The sequence below is a fragment of the Phalangium opilio genome, unplaced genomic scaffold, assembly GCF_054372755.1.
Source record: "Phalangium opilio isolate 3A_F unplaced genomic scaffold, DU_Popi_V2 ptg000056l_1, whole genome shotgun sequence".
NCBI classification, from domain to species: domain Eukaryota; kingdom Metazoa; phylum Arthropoda; class Arachnida; order Opiliones; family Phalangiidae; genus Phalangium; species Phalangium opilio.
The window spans coordinates 5,948,038-5,973,239 of record NW_028324175.1 but is presented as its reverse complement, the minus strand read 5'-3'; the positions used below and the strand labels follow the sequence as shown (position 1 = coordinate 5,973,239).

The window sequence follows — 25,202 nt, the reverse complement described above, 5'->3', positions numbered from 1 at the left end:
TTGTCATTATGATATTCATAGCAAATTCTCATTTTCGGTATTAAATTGTGGAAGTCACCATCTACAGGTCGGTCCTGAAACACTTCTCGTACCCATATTCTTCTCTTTTTTTATTCGATTACGGTGATTTAATATCAGAAGAGAAGCTATTACTTTATTATTGAAACTTAAAATATTCTTCTGTTTGGAACACACAGGTGCCATGTTTAATTTCTACAGGAAAGAAGCAACCTCGATGACGAAATCATTTATGACGTCAAAATATAAGCGTACGTTATTGGTTGATCCTTTGCGAACAACGCAAAACTTGCAAAAATCTTTGGCACGCCTCGCTTAGTAGACGTTTTTTCTGGTGTGAACGAAACGCGACGGATGAAAGCGAACAATGCGAATGCGGCGAACGTGGCGAAAGACGCGAAAACGGTTGGTGTGGACGGGCTATAAGTCCCACCCAAAACATGCAAGACGAATGCAGAGTCATCGAAGTTGAAAAACACAAGAAATGCGATTGCGTTTGCGCTCTCAGCGAAGCCAACTGTAAAGAGTTCGAAGTAATTGGTCTAGTCCTAACCTTTTCTCGCGAGTATTTTAGCTAATTATAGTTCCCGGTGTCGTCTCTCTCAGATTTTTAACAAGAACACTTGTAAATGCGCCTGCAAGATTAATCCTAGCATGTGCGGACCGAAAATGAGACCGAATTACCGAGAATGCAGATGCGACTGCAAAAACAACAAAGAATGTTCCAGCGGTTCCCTATTCAACACCGATACTTGCGAGTAAGTTAATTTTAATATCGGGCACGCCCATAAATAGACCGAACAACTTAAGCGTGGATTTATATCATGGCAGATGCGAAGAAGAAACTTAAGAAGACTATAACAGCGTTTAAATTGCAGCCTTCTTAATAAAAGGAGGCTTTCGTATTTGTTTGCCTCAAAATTTCTATGTGGGGGGAAGGGTCCTTTTCCGATAAAAATATTTTGGGACAAAACTTGCGCGAGAATCGCGTGTTGTAAATGCTGGAAAACATCTCGAAAAGAATAAAAAATTGATTGGAAAATTTAATAGAAATGTATTTTTCTGTTTACTACGCTGCATCCCACGGGAAAAAGGCAAGGTGCGCTCCTCTAGATCCGCCTACAAATACAAAGTTCGCCCTCCTTTAAACTAGAGTTTATAGCTAGAAACGTTAATCCTCTGGCAAACGACTAAAAGCTTTTCGACGATTCAGGTTATTTTTAATCGTTTGGCTTATTGTTTCTGTGAGTGCTTTAAGTGGCACGTCATGCTACTTAACGCGTGCCTACAGAGTAAACCTAAAGGCCTGTCCAGACTGACATATTTTGCGAGTTCGCATCTTCGCTTTTCTTGATTGCAAGATCGCGCTACTGTCCACATTGGGTTTTCGCTACTTTGCGTCCTCACCTCGCGAAGACACAAATTTCTGCGACTATGGGAGTATATGGGTTGAAGATTGAAAGATTGGGAATTTTTCGATTTATTTTTTTTTATGGATTTTTAAAATTTATGTTAGTTGTGAGATTGGAAAGCTTTATCAAGGATTAGAAAGATTTTCTGGGATTTAATTATTTTCTTGGAATTGAAAGATTTTCTGGGATTTGAAAGGTTTTCTGGGATTTGAAAGATTTTCTGGGATTTGAAAGATTTTCTCGGATTTGAAAGATTTTCTCGGATTTGAAAGATTTTCTCGGATTTGAAAGATTTTCTCGGATTTGAATGATTTTCTCGGATTTGAATGATTTTCTCGGATTTGAATGATTTTCTCGAATTTGAAAGATTTTCTCGGATTTGAAAGATTTTCTCGGATTTAAAGATTTATCTAGAATTTATAAGATTTTCTGGGATTTGAAAGATTTGAAGATTTTTAAGATTTCAAGATTCAAAATCTTATACTGTACGAGATTTGAAGGAACGTCGGACCCCTCGGGTTTTTCAATTGACTGAAGTTCAGATACTGCATTTTTTCTTCAATTATTTTTATTCATTTTATCCTTAGTCAATATTTAATTCACTCAACTAATTTTACTGTTATTGATAAATTGAAAAAAATTACATATCTACGCTATATCAGAAACAATTCCATTTTCCGAAAACATTTTATAATGAAATAAATTATTTGAAAGGAATACGTGTTGAGGAATAAATATTGAATACTTGGAATATTCTACTGACTGTCTAAAAAAAGCAAGCGATCTTTGACATAATTCGAAAGGAAAATGTAAAAATTTAATAGTGGATGCAATTATAGTGGACGCGAATTGAGACGTTTAACCTCGAGTATCGAAATGCCACATTTAATTTGTCGCCAATATCAAGGAAAAGTTGTACTTCAGAGTTTCTTGGTCCTAACTACTCCAACATTTAAAAAGTCACCACACCTGACCACTTTGTAGGTGCTACTTGTACACCGGTTACGGATTACGCGTAATCATTTTAGCACTGTCAAGGGTAGGGATTTAAAGATTAGGCGTAGTCACTTTCAAATGTACACCGATTACATTGAGTGACCGGCCCCTCGGCGCTAGCAGGTGTCAAGTCAAAATCATTCTCTGTACTCGAATATGTTTTACAGTGTCCCTTCAGAATAATTAATTTCGTGATAAAATGTTTTCGGAAAATGGAATTCTTCTTAGAAAAGCGTAGATATGTAATTTTTCAATTGATTTAGAGGGAATAGATCGATTAACAGTAAAATTAGTTGATTGAATTAAATAGTGATTAAGGATTAAATTAATAAAAGTTATAAAGAAAAAAGTGCAATACCTGAACTTCAGTCAATTGATAAACCTCACTCATATCGTCCAAACCAAGATTTTTTTATATCTGTCACTTCAGCCTTAATTATAATTAAGTGTGTTGAGAAAAGACGCGTGTTACCGAAAAAGGAATTTGCTATAATCCATTTAACAAGCTCTCTCTAAAATCATGCTTGCAATCAGCCTATGTAAATTCCCTCTAAGAGGATCATGGGTGCATTGATTATGGCTAAAAGAAAGCCAATCCTAGCCTAACATATACTTAACCCCAACCAGTAGCGATGCTATAGGTTTGAAATTTGGGGGGGGGGCTAAATCTGAGCAAACTATTTTTAAGTTGTTATACGAAATTAATAACAAAATTTTGCATAATTGGTTCATTGGAACATGTGTAGAGCTTTATAACTATCCGGAAATTTGGATCAACGTGAAATTATTCGTATTTTAAAGATATACAAACTTTTATTGTTAAAGAGTACGGAACCGAGTTATTGACTATGAAACAATTGTGGATGAAGGAATTTCACTCGTCTTAAGTTTAGTTTTCGTTTGCTTTTAGTCCCCATTACTGTTTGATATTGAAATTCATCTCTACAAAGATGAAACTTAACGAACTTATCATTAGAATAACTAACGAAGAAAATGTTAAATATTAATTATATTTATTTTAATATTTAATATAATCTTGTTTCTCAATTCAAAATTAATACGGAAAGAGTTAAAAAGCAGCCTATGTTTTTGTCTGTGTGTGTCCGTCCGTTGTTACAGTAGTGCGCTGCGTTAGAAGTTCGTTTTTACCTCTCCGTGTGACGTAGTCCAGGAGAGGTTCTGTAACGGCCGTATCTGTGTGTGTGTCTGTGTGTCTGTGTGTCTGTCCGTTGTTACACCCACGTGACCGCGTTCGCAGTTTGCGTATCGGAACAAACGTGTTCCCAATTTCCGGACCGCATTGACAGGTCACAGAAATTTAGAAAATTGTTACCTCTCCGAGTGACGTATGTCACGGAGAGGTTCTGTAACGATCGTGTGTGTGTGTCTGTCTGTGTGTGTGTGTGTGTCTGTGTGTGTGCCTGTTGTTACACCCACGTGACCGCGTTCGCAGTTTCCAAATCGGAGCAAACGTGTTCGCCATTTCCGAACTGCTTTCACAGTCACGGAAATGGCTCCTCTACTTGAGTTCTCACACCACCATCTTCTAGTCTTTGTCCATCCCACACGGACACCAGTCTGTACTTACTGGCTTATAATCACCACCATCTTTTGATCTTCGTCCATCCCACATGGACACCAGTCTGTACATACTGGCTTCTAATCACCACCATCTTCTGGTCTTTGTCCATCCCACTTGGACACCAGTCTGTACATTCTGGCTTCTAAACACCACCATCTACTGGTCTTCCATCTATTCCACATAGACACCAATCTGTCTCATTGGCTTCTACCATGAGTGAATCATATACTAGCTCCCTATAAGTTACTCAGCCACACTGGCCTAATGTATCCAGCATTTTCTTCCCGCCAAAAAAAGTGTTACCTATATGCGACCCCCAGTGAGAGAAAATAACACTACTCTCGGCGCTTACGTATTTCCGGTAAAAAACGGAAAATGGTATAAACCAATGAAACTTCGAACTGAAAGGTAGTTAGTATAAGCAGACGACGTTTTAGAAATGTTGTGATTGTTTGCGGACGGTTCAGTCGTATTTTATCTTTGAAATTAAGCTACTCATTTAAATTCAGAGCGTTGCCAAGGGAATATGAATTTTTATTCCGTAGGCAACGTTCAGAGGCTATTTATGGTGAGAGAACCAAACTTTATCAAAGAATAGGAGCTAAACAACAACTTAGTAGTCATCTCGAAAACCTTATCGAACTTTTTAATAATGCGTCTAAAGAACTAATAGAACTTAAAGAAAGACCCAACCCATTTTTAATCGAAGACTGTTGTGAAACCTAAATTATTTTTAAATAAGGAAAAGAAACCAAAACCTCCAAAGCCGTTAATACCATTTGGAACTATCGTCACTTCAAGTTCACGATATATTAATTTCAAAGCCATAAGAGAGGGCGCCGTCTATTATCACTCTCACCCGCCTCCCCTCCTCTCGACTATTCGGAAGAAAATGCTAGATACATTAGGCCAGTGCGACTGAGTAACTTATAGGGAGCTAATACATGATTCACTCATGCTTCTACTCAATTATCATCGTTTGATTTTAGGATATACGCGGCGATCAGCTAGGGTTACGAGAAACGTCTAGCCTCCCTAAGGTGGGATCTCCACCAAAGGTTTTCGCAATTGCGCTTTTTCCTCACTATTATAATGGAAACGAATCGTATATATACCCCAAAATTTGAAGAAAGCGGGCAAGAGGGGTACCCTTCACTTTAAACGTCAATATTAGCAAAGTTTGAGATGATAATAGGTATAACTTTATTTTAAACGATTTAACTATTATTAATGTTAATTATTGAAGATTAAAATAATTAAAAATTATTATATTTATTTAAATATTAAAGATAATCTTGTTTCTCAACTCAAAATTAATACGGAAAGAGTTAAAAAGCAGTCTATGTTTTTGTCTGGATGTGTCCGTCCATTGTTACACTAGTGCGTCGCGTTAGCAGTTAGCCTTGTGTTGATGTGTTAAGAAATCATACAGAACCTTAATATTCCCTTTTTCCATAATATAAAGTGAATATGTGGAAGTATTTTTCGTAATTATGATGCATTTAGTACTTTTGTAGCTTTAAAGCTCTGTTTCATTTTGATATTCCAAAGATTTTTTTTAATATTGTTATTTGAAATGGCTGTTTATATATTACTTAAGCTATACTACATCTGTATACAGAATAATCCTTGGTTTAATGATTTCATGAAGAAAACTAAGACCTAGACTCCGGCGGGTATTTTAAGTATCATCCGTAATAGGCTTAGTGAAACAAAGAGTAAATAATTGAGGCCTGAGGTGAAGTAAACTTTGGGCTTTGATTTTCGTGTCTGAAATGAAGAGACATCAACGGTTCAGAATGAGCCGAAAGTTAAATACACTATTAAATAATCAGGTTAAGATTTTATAATAGAAGAAAAGATCATGGTGGCTATTAGAATAGTAAAAGGGCTAACGGTAAACGGGTAGTAGCTACAGACTTTTTATTCTCTTTATGGTATGCATTGACTATTAGTGCGTCTAGCTACAATTTAGCTTTGGTGTTATTTAACGTTAACATTCATGTTGGCAAACTAAGAATATTGTTGAGGTGAGACGAGACGATAGTGTTTACACTGCAAACCAGTTGTGAATGTAGCTATCAGAATATACGGTAAACAGCTGAAGCGTAGACTTCATTTCCTGATCTTTTCCCCATTGACTGATTTCCATGTGTCCAAGATTTATCCTTATTGGATGTAAAATGTCGTCTGCTTTACTGTATTATTCGCTATGCTTGGAATACTGCTTCAATATTTCGTAAATTTTTACTTCAAAAAAGAGAAATAATTCCATATCTAGGTAAATAAGTTTGTAGTAGTAGACCTCTTGACTCGGAGAGGTAATATTTTGGTTTTCCCAACTTGTATTTCTCTCCGTTGGCTACTCTATATTTGAGTTCTCACACCACCATGTTTGGTCTTCGTCCATCCCACATGGACACCAGACTGTACATACTGGCTTCTAATCACCACCATCTTCTGGTCTTCGTCCATTCCACTTGGACACCAGTCTGTACATACTGGCTACTAATCACCACCATCTTCTGGTCTTTGTCCAACCCACTTGGACACCAGTCTGTACATACTGGCTCCTAAACACCACCATCCACTGATCTTCCGTCTACTCCACATACACACCAATCTGTATCATTGACTTCTAACACCACCATCCACTGGTCTTCCGTCTATTCCACATCTGTCTTCAACTCCATTATCATCGTTTTGTTTTAGGATATACGCGGCGATCAGCTAGGGTTACGAGAAACGTCTAGCCTCCCTACGGTGGGATCGCCACCAAAGGTTTTCGCAATTGCGCTTTTTCCTTACTATTATAATGGAAACGAATCGTATATATACCCCAAAATTTGAAGAAAGTGGGCAAGAGGGGTACCTTCACTTTAAACGTCAATATTAGCAAAGTTTGAGATGATAATAAGTATAACGTTATTTTAAACGATTTAACTATTATTAATGTTAATTATTGAAGATTAAAATAATTAAAAAATAATTATATTTATTTAAATATTAAAGATAAACCTCTCGTGCAAAGAGAGAGATTATCATCGCCAGTGATGGGCGCGCTCCTTAAAGCTCCGCTCACTAGGAGTATTTTGAGAGATGAGTAGATAGTTTTTTTCTACATGTGAGAGGAGCGTGAGAGGAGAGGGGTAAAATTTCATAATGGAACGGAGTTGGAGATGAGAGTGCTATTTTTTGGAGTTCCAAGATATGAGTTGCGACGAGTCCAAATGTTTGAGAACTCCTAGAGTTGAGTTGAAGATGAGCGCCAAATATTTAAAACCAGAATAGGTGAGCTCTTGTGAGCGGTATTTCTTTTGTACACCCGAGATATGAGATTTTCCTTTGCTACAATTATTAATGGCTCAATGAGTTGAGTTTAACGTGAGCTGCTATTATTTGCAACTGCATGAAATGATTAACGGGGGAACAGAAATTTTTTGGAGCTCCAAGAGATGAAATTTTGCTGAACAGCAATATTTGGAGCTCTCAGAGATGAGGTTTTGGTGAGCAGCAATTATTCAGAGCTCCAAGAGATGAGTTTGTGGCGAGTAAAAATAAATTTGGAGCTCCAAGAAATGATATTTTTGTGAGTGGCAATGACTTGGAACTCCGAAAGATGGGTCTTTGGTGAGGGAACTATTTTGCGGCTTCAAGAGATGAGGTTTAGGTGAGTGTCCCTGTAATTGGAACTCCAGATTCCTATGAGTACTGAATACTTTGGTTCAAAATTCTCATTCCCACACTTGATTAAGGCAGGAAAGTAATTTTCAGTGTTAAATGAAGGCTTATACAGGGTGTTACTGATTTGTCCGCCATAAATTAAATGCTGTGTTCGAGATAATGGGGTCTGCAATTATGTTACTGAGATATATGGACCATAAAATATTGACCCCAATTTCCCGCAAAACCATGGGAAAAGTTAGAAATGTTGATTAGTCTTTCGTTTATGAGAGACTTATCAGAAGTAATTATAAAAGTAATGAGCAAAAAAGACGGAAAACAGTTTGGGGAGAATTTTAGACATAATAATTCAATTGAATTCGGTTTATTGTGCAACAAAAAAAGCAGACAAGTCGCTCACTAGATTGTACACAGAAGTTTATGTAAAATGGGATACCAGAACTATTTGAGTAGGATGAATCTATCTATATCTATATAAATCAAAGTCCTGACTGACTGACTGACAGACTGACAGACTGACTGACTGATAATCAACGCCCAGCCCAAACCGCTTGCCCTAGAAGGCTGAAAATTTGCAAGAACGTTACTCATAAGTAGTAGGCGCGTACTAAGAAAGATTTTTCCAATCCGCCGCCATCTTATAAAATGGCGACCAGAAATGTAAAAAATCTTCTCTATGCAACAAAGTCCGCGCGTTTCAACTGATTTCGCAAATATTTAGTACACTGGTTTCCTTTAACCTAAAGACGAGTTGAATGGTCTTTCGGGTTCAATTTGTTGCCATCTTTATAAATGGCGGCCAAAAAATTAAAACCCTTCTTTATAGAATAATGTCCGCGTGAAAAATAATAAAAAATGTCCCGACGGGCTGACGGGCAACGCCGAGTGCCTTCGCTACAAAACTATTAGTCGAATCAGTAAAATCTACCCATTCTTTATATCATTTTGATGGTAGTTCTTATTACACGCGAGCGACGCCGCGGGTAACAGCTAGTTATTTATAAAGTGATTTGAGGTGCAGTAAGGTTATGTGAAAATTTGAAATTAATTATGTGATAGGGATTAATTATTTAGTCAAGGAACTTGGACATTATATATTGGTCAACTATTTAGAATCAGATACGAAACTATAGTGAAGTCCGTTTAAAATGAGACGGAAAGAATTTTGGGGATAATAAGTCCCGACAATAAAATAAATTTGGGGAAAAAAAAAAAAAAAGAATGCAATATTGAGTGGAATAAAATTATCGCATTTTAAGTATTTACACGGAATAAATCATATTACAGGGAGTTTATGTAACTATTTGAAGAAAATTAACAGTAATTCAACGCAATGGGAAGAAGAATGATTAGGAAGTCTAAGGTTATGTGAATAACATATACAGGGGATACGAAACTTTTGTTAAATATTTCTTATGGAATTAGAAAGAATTAAGGGAAGCTTTACGCGACAATATAGTTAAAGGAATAGCGACGTGATTTAAAAATTATCTCAAATCTAAAGAAAACCTTACTTTTTTGAGAGTTTAAACTCTTCTGATTCCAAAAATATGCTTGATTAATATTTAAATATGAAGGAAAACACAGAAAAAACACATTGAAAACTTGAAATTTGGGGGACAAAAGCAAATTTGCGGAGAATATTTTTGGCGGGTTTTCACCTTGCTACGTCACTCACGACATCTCGCGGAAAAGCCAAGCGCGCGCACCGGAGACTCCCGAGACTACTAATGCCGCGCGAATCTGAATAAAATAGGCTTAACGCGGCGCTGAGACACTTATAGGCGTCACGTGAGCGACATCTAGAGTGAAAGTTTCTCCTTACTACGTCATCAAACGAAACAAAATTTTAACTAGGCCTTTTCCAAACACTAAACTTTGATTGCAATTTTACAAATTTCTACGAAACCAAATACAAAAGTAAACATATCATAATAAACTAGATTTTTCAAGGATTTTTTTAGCATTTTAAGTTTGTGGGTGACGAAAATTATGTCACTAACACTTTAATTTTAAAAAATCATTTGAAAATTTTGAATGAATTATTAAGTGAATGGAGGAAAATTATCGCGTGTAAAGGTATTAATAGGGAGTTAGGTAACATAAATTTAACTCATTGTCAATGTCAACGGATTGATGTAAGAGGATCACTGAAGATATCAAAATGCGAAGGCATGCTGTTGCACGCAACCTGCATTTGTATCATTGGGTTGAATAAATGACTAAATAAAACTGAAATGAGTGGTGATATAGTGAGTTTTTTACAAATGAAATGAGTGAGATACAATAAGAATATCATAAATGAGATGAGATGAATGGTGGTACATAGAGAATTTCATAAATGAGATACAACAGGCGGTTATACTGTTCGAAATTTTTAATTGAGAAGAGTACCAACACGATTACAATTTTAAAATGAGATGAGATGAGCTTTGAAAAGAGCTCATTAATATGAGCTTTGACAATGAGTCGAGCGGTAAAATATATGAAGAACGCCAGAAATAAATGAAAAGAAAAAAAAAGAGAAGCCTTAAAATTTTAATGAGATGATATTTGGTATTGAATTCAGAGCGAAATATGAGATGAGCGTCATAAGCTATTGAGTTCACAAAAACCATAAAGAGAGGTGAGCTTCGAGTATCGAAAAAACCAGTTGAAATGAGATGAGAGGAAACCCATAAATTCCTTGTGGAAATGTGCCCAATAATTGAGAGCTGACGGACTTGGTTTATGGAAGAGCGGAGAGCACTGTGAGCTCGCCATATTTTTTTTGTGTCAGTGTGAGGCGAGAGCTTTTTGTGCCATTTATTTACTAGAGTAATTGAGCAGAGAGCAGCGCCATCTTGGAGAACACGCACATATTATTTTATGAGAGGAGAGGCTATGACAAATATATTGTAAAAGAAAGCGGAGAAGAGTAGCTAATCTTTTTCGCAAAACCAAAAGTGAGCGAGAGCTGAGAGCTCCTACTCTCTGAGTAAATACTCGTGAGCGTGAGCGTGAGAAAATGAAAAATCAGGAAAATGCCCATCACTGATCATCGCCTCCTATATCTGCCAAGGCCCATGCATTGCGATATATTTTTCAAAACAACAACCAAAATGGGAAGCTCCTCTCAGAAACATAATAATTTCTTTTCTCTGTATATGAAATGAAAATATGGATAATATTGCGCTTCTTCTTTAATGGTGTCAATCCTTGCCTGTCTATTAATATTTTTCGTAGTAGTAATACGTTTTTAGCGAAGTCTAGAGAGGATAAACATAAGCGAGATTGTTTCGGGAAAAAAATACTGCTTCCACTAATGGGTTTATACTCCTTGTTACTCTTGTTGTCTGTGTGTGTCCGTCCATTGTTACACTAGTGCGTCGCGTTAGCAGTTAGCCTTGTGTTGATGTGTTAAGAAATCATACAGAACCTTAATATTCCCTTTTTCCATAATATAAAGTGAATATGTGGAAGTATTTTTCGTAATTATGATGCATTTAGTACTTTTGTAGCTTTAAAGCTCTGTTTCATTTTGATATTCCAAAGATTTTTTTTAATATTGTTATTTGAAATGGCTGTTTATATATTGCTTAAGCTATACTACATCTGTATATAGAATAATCCTTGGTTTAGTTATTTCATGAAGAAAACTAAGACCTAGACTCCGGCGCGTATGACAAGTATTATCCACAATAGTCTTAGTGAAACAAAGAGTAAATAATTGAGGCCTGAGGTGAAGTAAACTTTTGGCTTTGATTTTCGTGTCTGAAATGAACAGACATCAACGGTTCAGAGTGAGCCGAAAGTTAAATACACTCTTAAATAATAATAATAAGATTAGTAAAAGGGCTAATGGTAAACGTGTAGTAACTATAGACTTATTATTCTCGTTATGGTGCGCAGTGACTATTAGTGCGTCTAGCTACAATTTACGGATTTCCATGTGTCCAAGATTTATCCCTATTGGATGTAAAATGTCGTCTGCTTTACTGTACATTCGCTATGTTTGGAATACTACTTCAATATTTCGTAAATTTTTACTTCAAAAAAGTGAAATAATTCAATACCTAGGTAAATACGTTTGTAGTAGTAGACCTCTTGACACGGAGAGGTAATATTTTGATTTTCCCAACTTGTTTCTATTTTGGGTCTGGGCGTAACTTACACTGTAATTTTTATTCAGTTTAATCCTCAATTTTCGTGTAATTCAAAGGTTCGAAAAATAGTACTTTATAATACTTTTTGAAAATAGTTACCTCTGTTTAAACTATATTATGTAGTCAAAATATATTGCTTCTAAAACTTCTTTGTTTGAGCTTTTAACTACAGGAAAGCAAACGAGAGCGAAAACACGCTAAAATGTAATGTTAGTCCTAGCTAAATGGCGCCACTAACGTGGTTTACAGTAGGCGAATATTACACTTACAGAGCCAGTCGTCTACTAGTTTTAAATGATAAAGCTTAGGGCGATATCCACGCGTAAATGTACATCTGCCTGAAAATACCCGACAGACGCATTGCTGTATACTTACTCTCGTTTACATTTACATCTAATCAAATACCTTGCTTGAAAACCAATTTGCATAATGGAAAACCCTATAGTAGTGGCGAATAAATGTACATACCGTCATATTTATTTTCTTTCGTTTGTTAATGCAAAGCAAGTAAGAGCAAGAATGAGTAAACCTCAACCTAAAGTTATCAATCACACACTTTGATATTTATTTAATTTTAGTTTAATTAACGCCAATCATATCTTCGGGTCTATCGTTTTGTTTCGTATGTTCTAGAATTTTTGTCAGAGCGCAAATATTCGCGAGATAAATTCATATCTGGAAACGTGCAAAAACATATATTTGACTGTTTCACTTCGACGTGAAAGTCGCGCTATGATTTAACTTTACCAACACAGTTCGAACTCCTTTCGAAGTCGGGTTTGGAAGATGTGCACCGTTATCTTGATTGTTTGGGCGATAATCTCAATGATCTACTTGAATTACACGGGACTTAGTTGCTTATCCGCTTTTGCAAGCCCAACTACAACCCAAGCTTACAACTCAAATATAATTACTGGCTTCATCAACAACTGTTCCTTTACCTTTAGTTTGGTGTACTTAATTCTTCGAAGGAAAGCGGTTAAGTCTCTGATCAGTGAATTGATCCACAAAGTCCAAAAATGTTCCAACAAGACTGTGCCACGTCGTTTTAAACTGTGGCTAATAGCTATCCTGGTTTATACAACTATTTGCGTTACAGTAACATTGATTCACACAATTCTGGATACGTCGGAGACAATAGAGTTAGAAAATATACTAGCAACACTATTCTGTTTTAGTTGTGACCTAAATTTACTAAGAGCTACAATCCACACTGTATATGGAATTTCTAGAATAATCCAAGTGCTCTGTTTCATTGGACTAACATTTACGCAAGTATTACTAATTGCTTTTGTCCACGGAGCGGTTGCTGATTTACTTTCTTATCAGCTACATAAACTAATTGCCGGTAATGGAGAAGACGACACTGTTCACGAGTTCCACCGATATTTTTTAGAAATTATTGATCTGGTAGACCGCGTGAATAACGTATTTAAGACAATAACGATGGTATTGTTCGGTTCGGCTTTTATGGTGATGTGCCAGAACGCTTCAACCGCAACCTTAATGATCTTAACAAAGAATCCTTCGACACTGTCATGGAAATTTTACGTTCTCACCGCTAAGGAAATTCTGCTTTATGCCGCTATTATTTTCAACGCTTCTCTCGTGCCGGATATGTTTGACATCGCTAAGAGTCATTTGGCGGTTCTGACGTGCAACGTACCCGTTTCGTCGAACTATACTAAAGTGCAGTTATTGAGCATCGCCTTGAATTCGAGGATAGTTGGATTCCAGGTCGGATATTTCATGATCATCACTAAAAAACTATTACTGTCCATTTTGGGTCTGGGCCTAACTTACACGGTCTTCACTACGATAAGAAAAAAACCTAATAATTCTCTTCATAAGTATGGGTCGAATTGAGCGCGCATCCTTTATAAAGGATTAAAGGGAGGGTGAAGTAGAAAATCAAGTGATTTTTTATCGATTCTTCTACTAATTATAAGACTAGTCTGCATAGTCAAACATTCAGGAAATACTTCCGAATGATTTTAAAATTCAAATTAGGTTCAGATTTTAAAGATAATTTTAAACAAGGACTGCCGACCAATCGCGTAACGCCCTGCCTTTTCTCGTGGCATGTTCCGTGTTGAATGAAATTTATCACGAGATTTCATAAAATTCGCGCGCGACGTGATAATCGTGGCACGAGACATGGAGCGTGCCACGAGAATTTTGTTAATAAAAAGGCAAGGCGTTACGCGATTGGTCGGAGGACCTTCTTTAAATTTATCCTTAAAATCTGAACCTAATTTAAATGGAGAATCTTACAAAAAACTATTTTGTCTATCTCTACCCGTAACTATACTGACCAAAGAAGTGCACTCAAGTAGAAACCTTAAAACTAAGATGGAGCACTATAGTTTCTTTTTAATTTTGTCTCTCATGGACAATGCCGGTACTATATTACACTTTGCAAGGGCAGACCCGTACTCACGTATAATATTACTGGGTTTTGTCAAGCACGAATGGCATTGATTGAAAATGTATTGAACAATCAACAATGCATTAAAAGTTTTATCAACAATTGTAACAATAATAATAATAATTATTATTATAACTGCTGACAGCTCTTGTCAGTCACGCGTGATTTATGGGAAAATTAAATAAACTTACGTTATAGATCCTTTCATAACTTAATGATGTCAACAACTAAAAATCAAATATTACACCTATCATAAGTTTATAAGATATGTTCCATAAGTATGACACTACATATACTTAGTAATGCTAGAGAATTACAGCTCGAGCTAGTTCGAGAACGACAAGCGAGAATTGACTACACGCGGTTTTGCAGTGCATCTTCCTATTTAGTCTTTATTAAGCCTTTGAGAGCCCCTCATCAGGCGTCGATTTACGAGAATCTATGACCTACATCCATTCATGACAAGCTCTCAGTAACCAGTGACAAACTTATGAAACATAACTTTATGCACCTATCGATTTATTGACCTCTATATTTCATATTGGAACAATTTTTACTGACCGGCAGATAATGTGAGGCGCATTTCAATTTCGATTCGATCATGAAACTTCGTTTCCGTCAATACGCGCTTTTATTAAAAATCTGGTTCATGTTGGCTACTTTCATGTCGGTATATTACTTAACGGTGTACGGCTTGGCTTCCGTAAGAAAAAACACATTCTGGTTGACATCAAGTGTTTGTTTAAACGGCTCCAATCACGCGTTTGTCATCTACACCGTTCTTAGCAAACGAAGCGAAATTAAAATCACATTCAAGAAATTGAAGGCGGCTTTAATATCCACAAACTACTTAGCCTACGAGAGACTTAAAAGGCGTGTGAAATACCCCATCGCTATTTTACTGGTTTATTTTTCTCTAATGTTCTTAATTGGGTGTTGCGAAACGGTGGCGGTAACCCCAATACTAGGATCAAAGTCTAATTTGTCCGATATGTACGATGGCACAGTTGAATATTCGTATTTGAGTTTTTATTGTTTCGGTTGCGATATTCGTCAATACCCATTGTGGTTGGTAGATCTGTTCCTTTTCATCGATATAACGTTGCACCCAATAACGAATTTAAGCATTTCGCTATCCATTTCGATACCGTTCATGGCAATGGCAATTATGATGTCCGAAATGTTAAAAAGCATCAACAGTCGCGTCAGAAACTTGAGATTCAAGCGTAACAAATTCCAGCAACTTCGTATAATTAGGAGCAAGATTCTTTTAGCCTCAAATATTACCGATAATTTGAATGGAATATTTCACACAATTATTTTTGCATTTTTGGCTATTAATCTATCGTGTATTTCGTTAGACGCCACTGTCGTCATCAAATACTTCACGGACTCCAATAAAAGATCATTAGCCATAGCTTATCTGTTCATTTCGTATTTTCAAGACATTTGCCACGTCATTGTAATAACTCTGATTGGGTCGAAAGTGAAAGAAGAATTTGACCAATTGAGTTCGAGCGTCGCGTTCATGCTTGATAATGGAATTGAAAGCGGTCCAGGTGTCGAGATTCGATTATTGTATTCGGAATTGGAAGCCAATCGCATTGAATTGCGAGCAGGGGCTTGTTTCGTAATAAATAAGAGCTTAATTATCTCTTATTTGGGCGTTGTTGTGACTTACACGGTAGTTTACTTGCAATTTCATCCGGAAATTTTGAATATTATACGAAATGGTTGAATTGAAAGCAATTATTTATTATATATTATCAGAAGTGAGATGAGACTAGAAGTGAAGGGCTCTAGCATTGATAGTAGATCCATGGCACTAGTGAACAAATTTGAGGATTTTATGCCGCTTCCATCGCGCCTACACTGGAGAGAAAAAAAATTTTCGAGTTCCAAAAACATTTCCTATCCCCTTCCCCTCAACCTAAAGCGGCCGAACACGGACGCGGGTGCTGGAATCTAGTTCGGCCGTCTACCGCCTCGAGCGTCTCACGTTTTGGAGAGAAAATTCAGAAACCGCTACCGTTGGTGTGTTATCAAGAATATTCACTTTTGCCGAGTAAAGAATTTGGTTAGCTCAGTACTTCTGGTCTCATCTCACTTCTGATATTATACAAAAACGAGTTTTGCTTCGCAGTCCTTAAGAAACTGCATTTATACACAATCCTTAGCGACACCTTTTCAAGCCCACAAAGGGCCAGAAATTAGAAATGATTACATGTATTGCAGTTTGAAATTAAGTTTAATCGAAATGAGAAATTTGGTTTTAATCGCGTATTTCAAACATATGTTATGATTAGAAATTTTACAAGAAAAACGGGTATAAATGCGGAGTTTCGAGATAATTGAGCTTAGATTTTCGCGTATAGAATATGTTCTCGTAAAAACTTATCCATGTCAAATAATTAAGGCGAATTGGTGAATTTAATATCTGTCCCTTTTTGGGAGAAACGCAATTTAGTACAGACAAAGGCAGGGCGTTGCGCGCAATATTATAATAATAATAATTGTAATAAATTTCGTTTATGAATTCCACCATTACGATACAATTTTATTATTTTTATTAAAAAAAAAGGAATACTGTTATTTGCAAAATTCCCGTTAAACTTGTCTCTAACGCGAAGGCCTAAATCATCAACTTCTTATAGGGTTTTACGGTCAACTAACAATGTTTTCCACGGGGATTCCACGGTATTCGGAAGGGAACGCGCGGCGGCACCTTTGAGCTTTGAAGTCTGGGCGCCGGCGAGGTGGGGTTTCCCAGCTGCGAGGCTCGCTAAACTTCAAGGATGCCGATTTAACAGTGTAGACTTTACATACCAGGAGGGCTTTCCCCAAGAATGTAGCATTCCCCAGACAGACACAATAGAGAATGCGGAAAAATGGTACCGGAAATGATCGACACAATAGAAGCCGCCTATTTTGGGAATGCGGAAAGATTACCACTTCCTTTTTAGCTCCATCCACAATTATATCATGACTGACTTATAATTTAACGCCCAGACCGAACCTCTTTACCTAGGAAGTTGAAATTTCGCAGGGACGTTATTCTTAACTAGTAGATGATCATTAAGAAATATTTTTGTAATCCGCTGTCATATTGAAAAATGGAGGCCATCCCTACCCTAGTCGCTATTTACGTTATTCGCGTAGTGCTTATGAACTTATTAAGTATATGATTGTAACTAATCTTTAGCCCAATAGACGGGCGACAATTCTGAACAGAGATTTTTAGAAACGCCGCATTTATACCCGTTTTTGTTGTAAAATGTCTAATAATAACAATCGTTTGAACTACGCGATTAAAACCAAATTTCCCATATCGATGAAACTTAATTTCAAACTGCAATACACGTAATAATTTCTAATTTCTGGCCCTTTGTGGGTTTGTAAAAGTGTCCTTGTTTCGACAAGGATTGTGTATAAATGCAGTTTTTACCTCTCCGAGTGACGATGACGTGAAAGGTCTGATCGTAATCGGATTATTGCTTAGTGTTTTCATACTTTTTATGGTGCGCATTTACTTTCAGTGCATGTAGCCACAAATAAGCTTTGGTGTTATGTAACTTTAACAGTCATGTTGACAAACTAAGAAAATCGTTGAGGTGAAACGAGAGGATAGTGTTTACACGGCAACCCTGTTGTGAATATGGCTTTGAACATAGAGGGTATACAGTTGAGGAGTAGAAAATTGGGCCTTTACAAACACGTAAAGGTAATATCCCTCCAAAGTTTTATCTCTTCATTTCCCGTTTTTCCCCATCGGATGATTTTAATGTGTACAAGTATATCCTTATTGGATGTAAAATGTCGTCTGATTTACAGTATATTCGCTATGCTTTGTATAGAGTGCTGTCAGTTGTGAAGTCAGATCCAAGGTTAAACGTCACGAGTCTGCCTTTAGCAATGAGCGGCCATGACAGTTACCGTTTTTTCTTTATGGGAAAACAGCATGGGTTACGCAGTAGCGTCGCTAGGGTTTGAAATTTGGGGGGGGGGGGCTAAATCTGAGCAAACTAGTTATTATAAGAACTTAATAAAAAAAATTGCATAATGGGTTCATTGGAAAACTATCCGTAAAGTGTCAACGTTAAATTATTCGTATTTTAACGATATACAACCTTTTATTGATAAAAACGGAACCGATTATAAAGGATTTTCACTCGTCTTTAGTTTATTTTTAGTTTTGGTTAGCTTTTAGTCCATACTATTGGGACTCCCTTCGAAAGAACATGAAACATTTTACTTGTCTCCATTTGTTCTTTTCTTCAAAATTGTACTGTTTGATATTGAAATTCATCTCTGTAGAGACGAAACTTAACGAATCTATCATTATAATTTTTTATATATTGCTACAGAATTTTAGGTTGCTAACAGCAATTTTTGGTAGGGTTTACGGATAATTTTGGGGGGGGGGGCTAAGTTTGGAATTTGGGGGGCTATAGCCCCCCCCCCCCAAAAAAGGCCTAGCGACGCCACTGGGGTGACGTCACACCGGCGCTTCTGACAGCACTCTATACTGTTTAAATATTTCATAAATTTTAACTTCAGTATTTGCTCATTAATAAAAAAGAAACATTTCCATATTGTAATTAACTAGGTTCTAATTTACATTAATTATGGCAATAAGTAATCCTTAATCCATGAAAGGAAATTTACAAGTAACAAGGCTACGTGAACACCTAACTAGCCAAGGCTTAGCACGCGACCATAAATAGCCTTTCCCGTTCAAGAAAATGATTAATTTAAGAAATTACGCGCGGCTCAAATGTTTAATTAGATAAAAATAGTTTTTAGATTCACTTACCTTTAGTTGTAAAAAGTATTTCCACCCAATAGTTATTTTTATTTTTCAAAATCTTTACCGACAACGAGGACAAGCCCTAGTTCCTAGCCAAAAATAGAAAAAGAAAGAAAAAGAAAGAAAAGAGCGATCTAAAAAAAAAATAGACCATGAAATAAAACCCTTCAAAATTTTCAACGGCCAAAGCTAGTACTACATTGCATGCTGGGAAATAAGGTTTTTTTCATATGCCCCCTTGCGCATGCGCGAGCGGTATATTTTTTTAAGTCAGAAAGACTGAACAGTGGTGGGCAAAACGGGAATGACATTCGCGGCGCGAGTGAACGGCGTCATTCTTTTTCACTCATTCCCCGAATGGCGAACGTTTTTTGTTAGAGCGACACTTTCCCCTCCCACTCTTTCAATTCCAACTACCGAACTCTATGACCCCCTTCTCAAAATTGAAATGCCTCACCCTAGGAATGAAAAATTCTCTTTCGACAAAAGTCTTTCTTCAAACCGGAATGAAAAAAAAATTCCTCCGCTCTCCTAGGCGTAGCCTATACAATTACCGAGTGAAAATAGAGGCCTGCTCGAAATTTTATCTCCGTTTGGGAATGAAAATTTCTTTTTCTAACCCGGTCATTCTCATTCGTGATTTCCGAATGTGGTCAGGACCGAATAACAAAATCATTCCTTACGCGACTTTTGTCGGTAGATGGCAGCTCAGTGATTACGGTTGTACTCTGAAATTGTATGAGAAGTAGTTGGAAGTCTTATCTCATCCTTAAACGACAGTGCATACATATACTGGTTTCCCGTATATCTCTCGCTGATGATTAGAGCAGAGACTGGGAAAAGTAGGCTTTCATGCGCAGACTTTTTAAGATGAAATGAGCAGTGAGAAGAGATTTTTTTGAGGGGTCTTATATCAAGTTCCATTGTAAGCCTCGAGGAACATTGATTTTTAGTCATATATTAATCATTAATAATCTTGGTTTCCGAGGGGGTGGGGGTTTGCTGATGGGGAATTTTTGTCTTTAAGGCCTTAATAAATTTTTATCAGGGGATGCCTTTCTCGAGGGGCCGGTCACTCAATGTAATCGGTGTACACGCTGTACCTTTGACTAAATGAAGTGATTACGCGTAATCTTGAAAAGCGTTGCCCTTGACAGTGCTAAAATAATTACACGTAATCCGTAATCCGTAATCAGTGTACAGGGAATACGACAGTGATTAGCCCTTCGGTCTTTCTTTTGTACTCCGGGTGTAAGCAGTTACTAATTTAACAGTTGGTACTTCTATGGTATGGAAATATTGTGGAGTAAAACTAATCGAAAATTAAATACCAAAATATGCCGAGATGAAAGGCACGAGTGAGCAGGTGATAGAATTGTCTGTTATTACATTTACCATTCTACGCTCGAGAGTTTTCATTTCTTTTAAACCACAACCAGAACATTGCAATTATCATTTTTCGCTACCACGGCCTGTTTTTTTAACGAGCCATGGATAAAGAATGCGCGGGAGGAAATATGTTTTCACGCTATAGGATAGGCAACTCCCTATTTCTGCTGACAGATTATTATTTTCAGTATTTAAAATCTCAAGCTTTAAATCCTGAAAATTAGTATTGCTTTCGTCTCTTGTAAGCACGTACAGAGCTAAGCTACATAGAAACCTAAGTTTGAGCATGCTGAATAGCGGAGCTGAAACAGAGTATAAACACAATGACCTGTCCTCGGAGATAGGGAGTTGCCTATCCTATTCTTATAGGGTGAAAACCAATTTCCGCACGCGCGTTCTTTATCCATGTAACGAACGGTCTGAAATCAGAAACCGGCAAGCAAGTTTGAGATTATAGTAATCGTCGTAAGCAATTGGAATTAATTCATATAGTCTTTATTTGCTCTAAAGTGGCATATGGCGCCCTTAACACTGTAAAAGACATTGCACCATGAACCTCAACACTCAATTAAGTTATTCATATTCTATTCAATCTTTGTTTTACATATGGCTGTTTTTCTTATCGGTTTTTTTTTCTTGGGTTTTGTTTTCCAAAAAATAAAGAAAGAGAGAAAATAATATACAAAGTGCAAACAGGATGCTTCAAAAAGGGTGGTAGGACCGAAGTATAGTGGGCTTATTTAATTAACGGATTAAAGACTGCAATCATAACTCGTTTAGGGTGTCTCTTGTTTAAAATGTCAAAGAACACTAGTCGATTTCGACTCAAAATTGCCCATAAAATCCACTGTACGTCGGTCTTAATACCACAATTTTCGGAACACCCTGCATCCGTCTTATTTGTGGTTGAAGTTAATTTAACTTTTAAGATATATATGACATTGCGCACAATGCCCTGCCTTTGTCTGCGATAAATTGTTTTGTATACGTGATGTTGTTCTTCCTACATATGTTGGATTATTGGTTTTTGGTATTAAAAAGGAGAGTGCTCTGGTTTACAATTGATTTTAGAGGTAACCAGAGTATAAAAGGTATTATTTTAACGATTTTAAGACGACTTAAAACCGGTTTTAAAGGCCAAGGAGAGAAAGTCTGAGAGAAAGTGGAGAGTGTGCCAGTGACGGTGTGGGTTTTCGGGGGTTCTGAAATTTTCCACGTAAAGTCACCTCTTTCACCTTCCCAGGCTTCTCCGAGAACATTGCTATTTATTTAATGATAACATCGAAAAACCGGTCGAGGGAAGCTTTGACGTTATTTTTCTTACCAAACCCTTCCCTTTACCAGGGAGGAGAGAGGTGAGCCTGCCTTTTCTAAAGGTTAAAGATCTTTAGGCTTCACATATTGGTAATTAAAGGGTTGGTATATTTCATGGTTTAGCAAAAAAATAAAAAAATAAATAAAAATAAAAACAATTTTTTTTATTATATTAGTTGAAATTATAAAAGCTTTTGGTGACATTTCATATTTGAAGAGGTTCATTTCACTATACATTTCATTTTATTGCGCATTTTAATTTTTTTATTATAAATTTTTAATTTAGCGCGAAGTAATTTTACTGTGTTTTGGAAAGTAGTGTTTTTTGAAAAACATCACTGAGTTTCAAAATGGCGAATCAAAGTCAGGCATCGTTTTATTCCTTATTTCCTAGGACCTACAGATACAAATTCCTGACCCCAAAACCTATTCATATCTATCTTCCATAGTATTTGAGGGCTTGGAACTTCAAAATTGGGTTTTATTAGTTAGATTGCAAAAGTTAAAAAAAAAATGTTTTGCAAGCACCATGAATTTTTTCCTTAATAACATGAATATTTTCGGGAATAATTATAGGAAAGGTTAAGGAGTAACTCGTTTTAAATGTTTGTAATTTTCAAGGACAAAAGTACCAACTGGTTTTAGCTTATTAGTCATAAAAGTTTATTAAGGTTACAAACATAAATTGTGTTACCCGAGTTTAACCATGTTTTCTATTGTAAAGTTACGCGAGATATACTCATAGGAGGCGTTATTACGACACTTCACGTTCCACAAAGGGGGCGATAATTATACCTTGTCAGATAAAAATTATCAGATGACTGTGACTTGCAAGGCAAACGGTAAAAAGTAATGTTTATAAGCAACATCATGAATTAATTCACGTTAACACGAATATTTCCGAGATTCGGGATATATTCAATAAGCTTATAAGAATAATATGTGCTAAATTGGTTTTCAAGGACCAAAGTCCCAACAAGTTTTATTTTTATAAGTCATAAAATCAAATTGAGGTTACAAATATAAATTGTGTTTGCCGGGTTTAACCGTGTTTTGTAATGTAAAGTTACGCGAGAACGGATTGTTTCAGATACAGTAGAAAAGCTGCTAAGTGGACGTCACCGATGATCAAACTGATTGAGGTAAGGTAATAACTTCGGCCTACACATTCTTTCCAGATGAATGTACAACAATACATAGGAATATAATTTAGTTTTAAGCTTGACGTGGCGGCGTCATTCTTAAAACTATAATTATATTCCGAGTATGTATATGCGCTAGGCTTAGAATAGCCTTAAAACGAATTGGAAGCATCCCATCAGTTGGCGATTCTAGAACCAGTTCATGATGAGGAAACTGGAAAAAGAAAAACTAAAAACGGTTAAGTCTTAAGCTGAAAGTGGCGGCGTCCTAAATTTTGTCGGCATTAGAAGGAAATTTTAAGCTTAGATGCAATATTCCAAGTGAATGTTAAGACGCCAACTGAAAAGAGAAAAACTCTAGCCTATTGTTTCCACGTCCACCCAAGAGGTACAATATAATCGAGCCATTTACTCATAAGAACGACGTGGCGGCGTAATTCTTATGATTAAATTGACTCGATGTAGGACGCGTTTTTATTTGGAGGAAGTGTACTCCGAGGGGTTTCGCCAGTAGCCCTAATCCCCTCTTCACGCCAAACTATGGCTCGATGACAGAGCCCTGGTAAGAAGAAAAAAAAACAAGATAAAGGTTATTCGTTGAAATGCACTTACAATGGGGGAAGCGGAAACTCACCTCCGGCTCATCTACTTCTAAAGTTCACTTAAAGACTTGAAACTCACACCTACAACTGTGAAAAAATGTAAGAATTGATTAACAAAGTTATGAAAAAGATAACAATGAGATTACTTACGCTTCTCATTTGTTTACAGATTTCAAGTGGCCGAATTCTCGAATCGTTAAGAGATGCGCCACTCTTTTCAAGGAAATTCTAGCCCTTCTGGAATTAAGGATGAACCCTGTGATCGAAAACAGTCTTTCGACATCCGCCGAGCTAACTGGGATGGCCAAATATAATTTCGCTAACTTGGCCAGCGATGGAAATCTATCTTCCTTCTCCCTCCAGTACTCCAGGGGCGAGTATGGATCGGAATCCAGAAGTAGGGGTTCCTTCAAGTAATCTTCCATTTCTTGAAGACCATTTTTTGGCTCTGGCATAATAGGCTCCAAGCCCGGAAACAATTCTAGAGGTGAACTACCCTCTGCTTCAGGTAGTCGATTAATTGTCGACTTCATCGCCTCTACCGCTTTTGACTTGCTCCATGTTTTGAAGGTAGGGAACTCGTGAATACACGGTTGGTTTTCATAGCCCCCTTAAAAAAGTAAAATTTATGTGTAAACCGAAAGGTGTGTCTGCAAATTTAAAATATCCTACCTTCAAACATCGTCAGTTTCCTACGTGGGTCTAAAATCGTTGCCAAAACGAAATCTTCGTCGTTTATCTCTTTGGAAAAACGATCTACTAGTTTCTCTATCAACAACCGTTTAAGTTTACGAAAATAAGGCGCTGCGGCCGAATGGATTTCTTCCAAAACTTTAAGTAAGGTTGGCAGAAGTATGTTAGACCCTGGAGCTGCTAACTGGAAACGATCAGTGGCAACTTTGAAAGGTCGTAACAAAGTTAAAACTTCTCGCAAGAGGTGCATATCGTTTTCCTTTGGGTGCGGAATTTTCTTAGAGCATTGACGTTGTGCCCTGGCCAAAATGATTGTGTCCGTCAGAGCCTTAATCATTCCAGGCTTTTTTTTTTAAAAAAAATAACGGGTTAGTTTGAATTTCAATCTTGTAACAATGAAAAATATATATTTTACCTCCACTAAACGTTCAATGGCCATGAAAACCGAGTTCCACCGAATTCCTCCGTTTTGCTTCAAGTCTTTCCCTCCTGGTGACCGAGATTTGAAAGACTCAGTCCACTTCGTGCTTCGTCGAAGCCAGGTTATCCATTTGTTAACTTTATCCACAGCATTTGTCGCCTTCTTGGACTCAGAGATTGCTGAATTGATGACCAGCTGAATGGAATGGGCAGCGCAGCGCTTCCTTTTGCACTTCGCCCTGATGTCAAAACCAGTCTCAGGATCGGATCTTCCCTCGGATTCTGGCGATTCTTCCGAAGGTTGGGGAATAATTTGGGCGAGCGAATTCCAACCTTTGATAAAAATAAATAAATTTAGCAATAGTTAACATAACTATCAATTTCATTATTGGTACTCACCATCATGAAGCAAGACATCATCTTCATTTGCCGATTCCACTTCGGACGCTCTAATGAGCTCCAAATTTTGCGGACACGGCTCTTCTAAAAACTCCATGTTCAACGCCGCGGTTATATTTATAGCGTTATCAGCGCAAACACTGTAAACCTATTTGTTTAAAATTTAAAAAT

The 25,202-nt window shown here is 36.9% G+C and overlaps 1 long non-coding RNA gene across 1 annotated transcript; it reads left to right on the top strand.

Moving 5' to 3' along the window:
- The first annotated feature begins 230 nt into the window (after positions 1–230).
- Positions 231–1,021, top strand: LOC149668224 (uncharacterized). The gene is made up of 3 exons (XR_016368143.1): positions 231–551; positions 625–776; positions 850–1,021. It is a non-coding gene; the product is annotated as an uncharacterized LOC149668224 (long non-coding RNA).
- Positions 1,022–25,202: the final 24,181 nt, after the last annotated feature.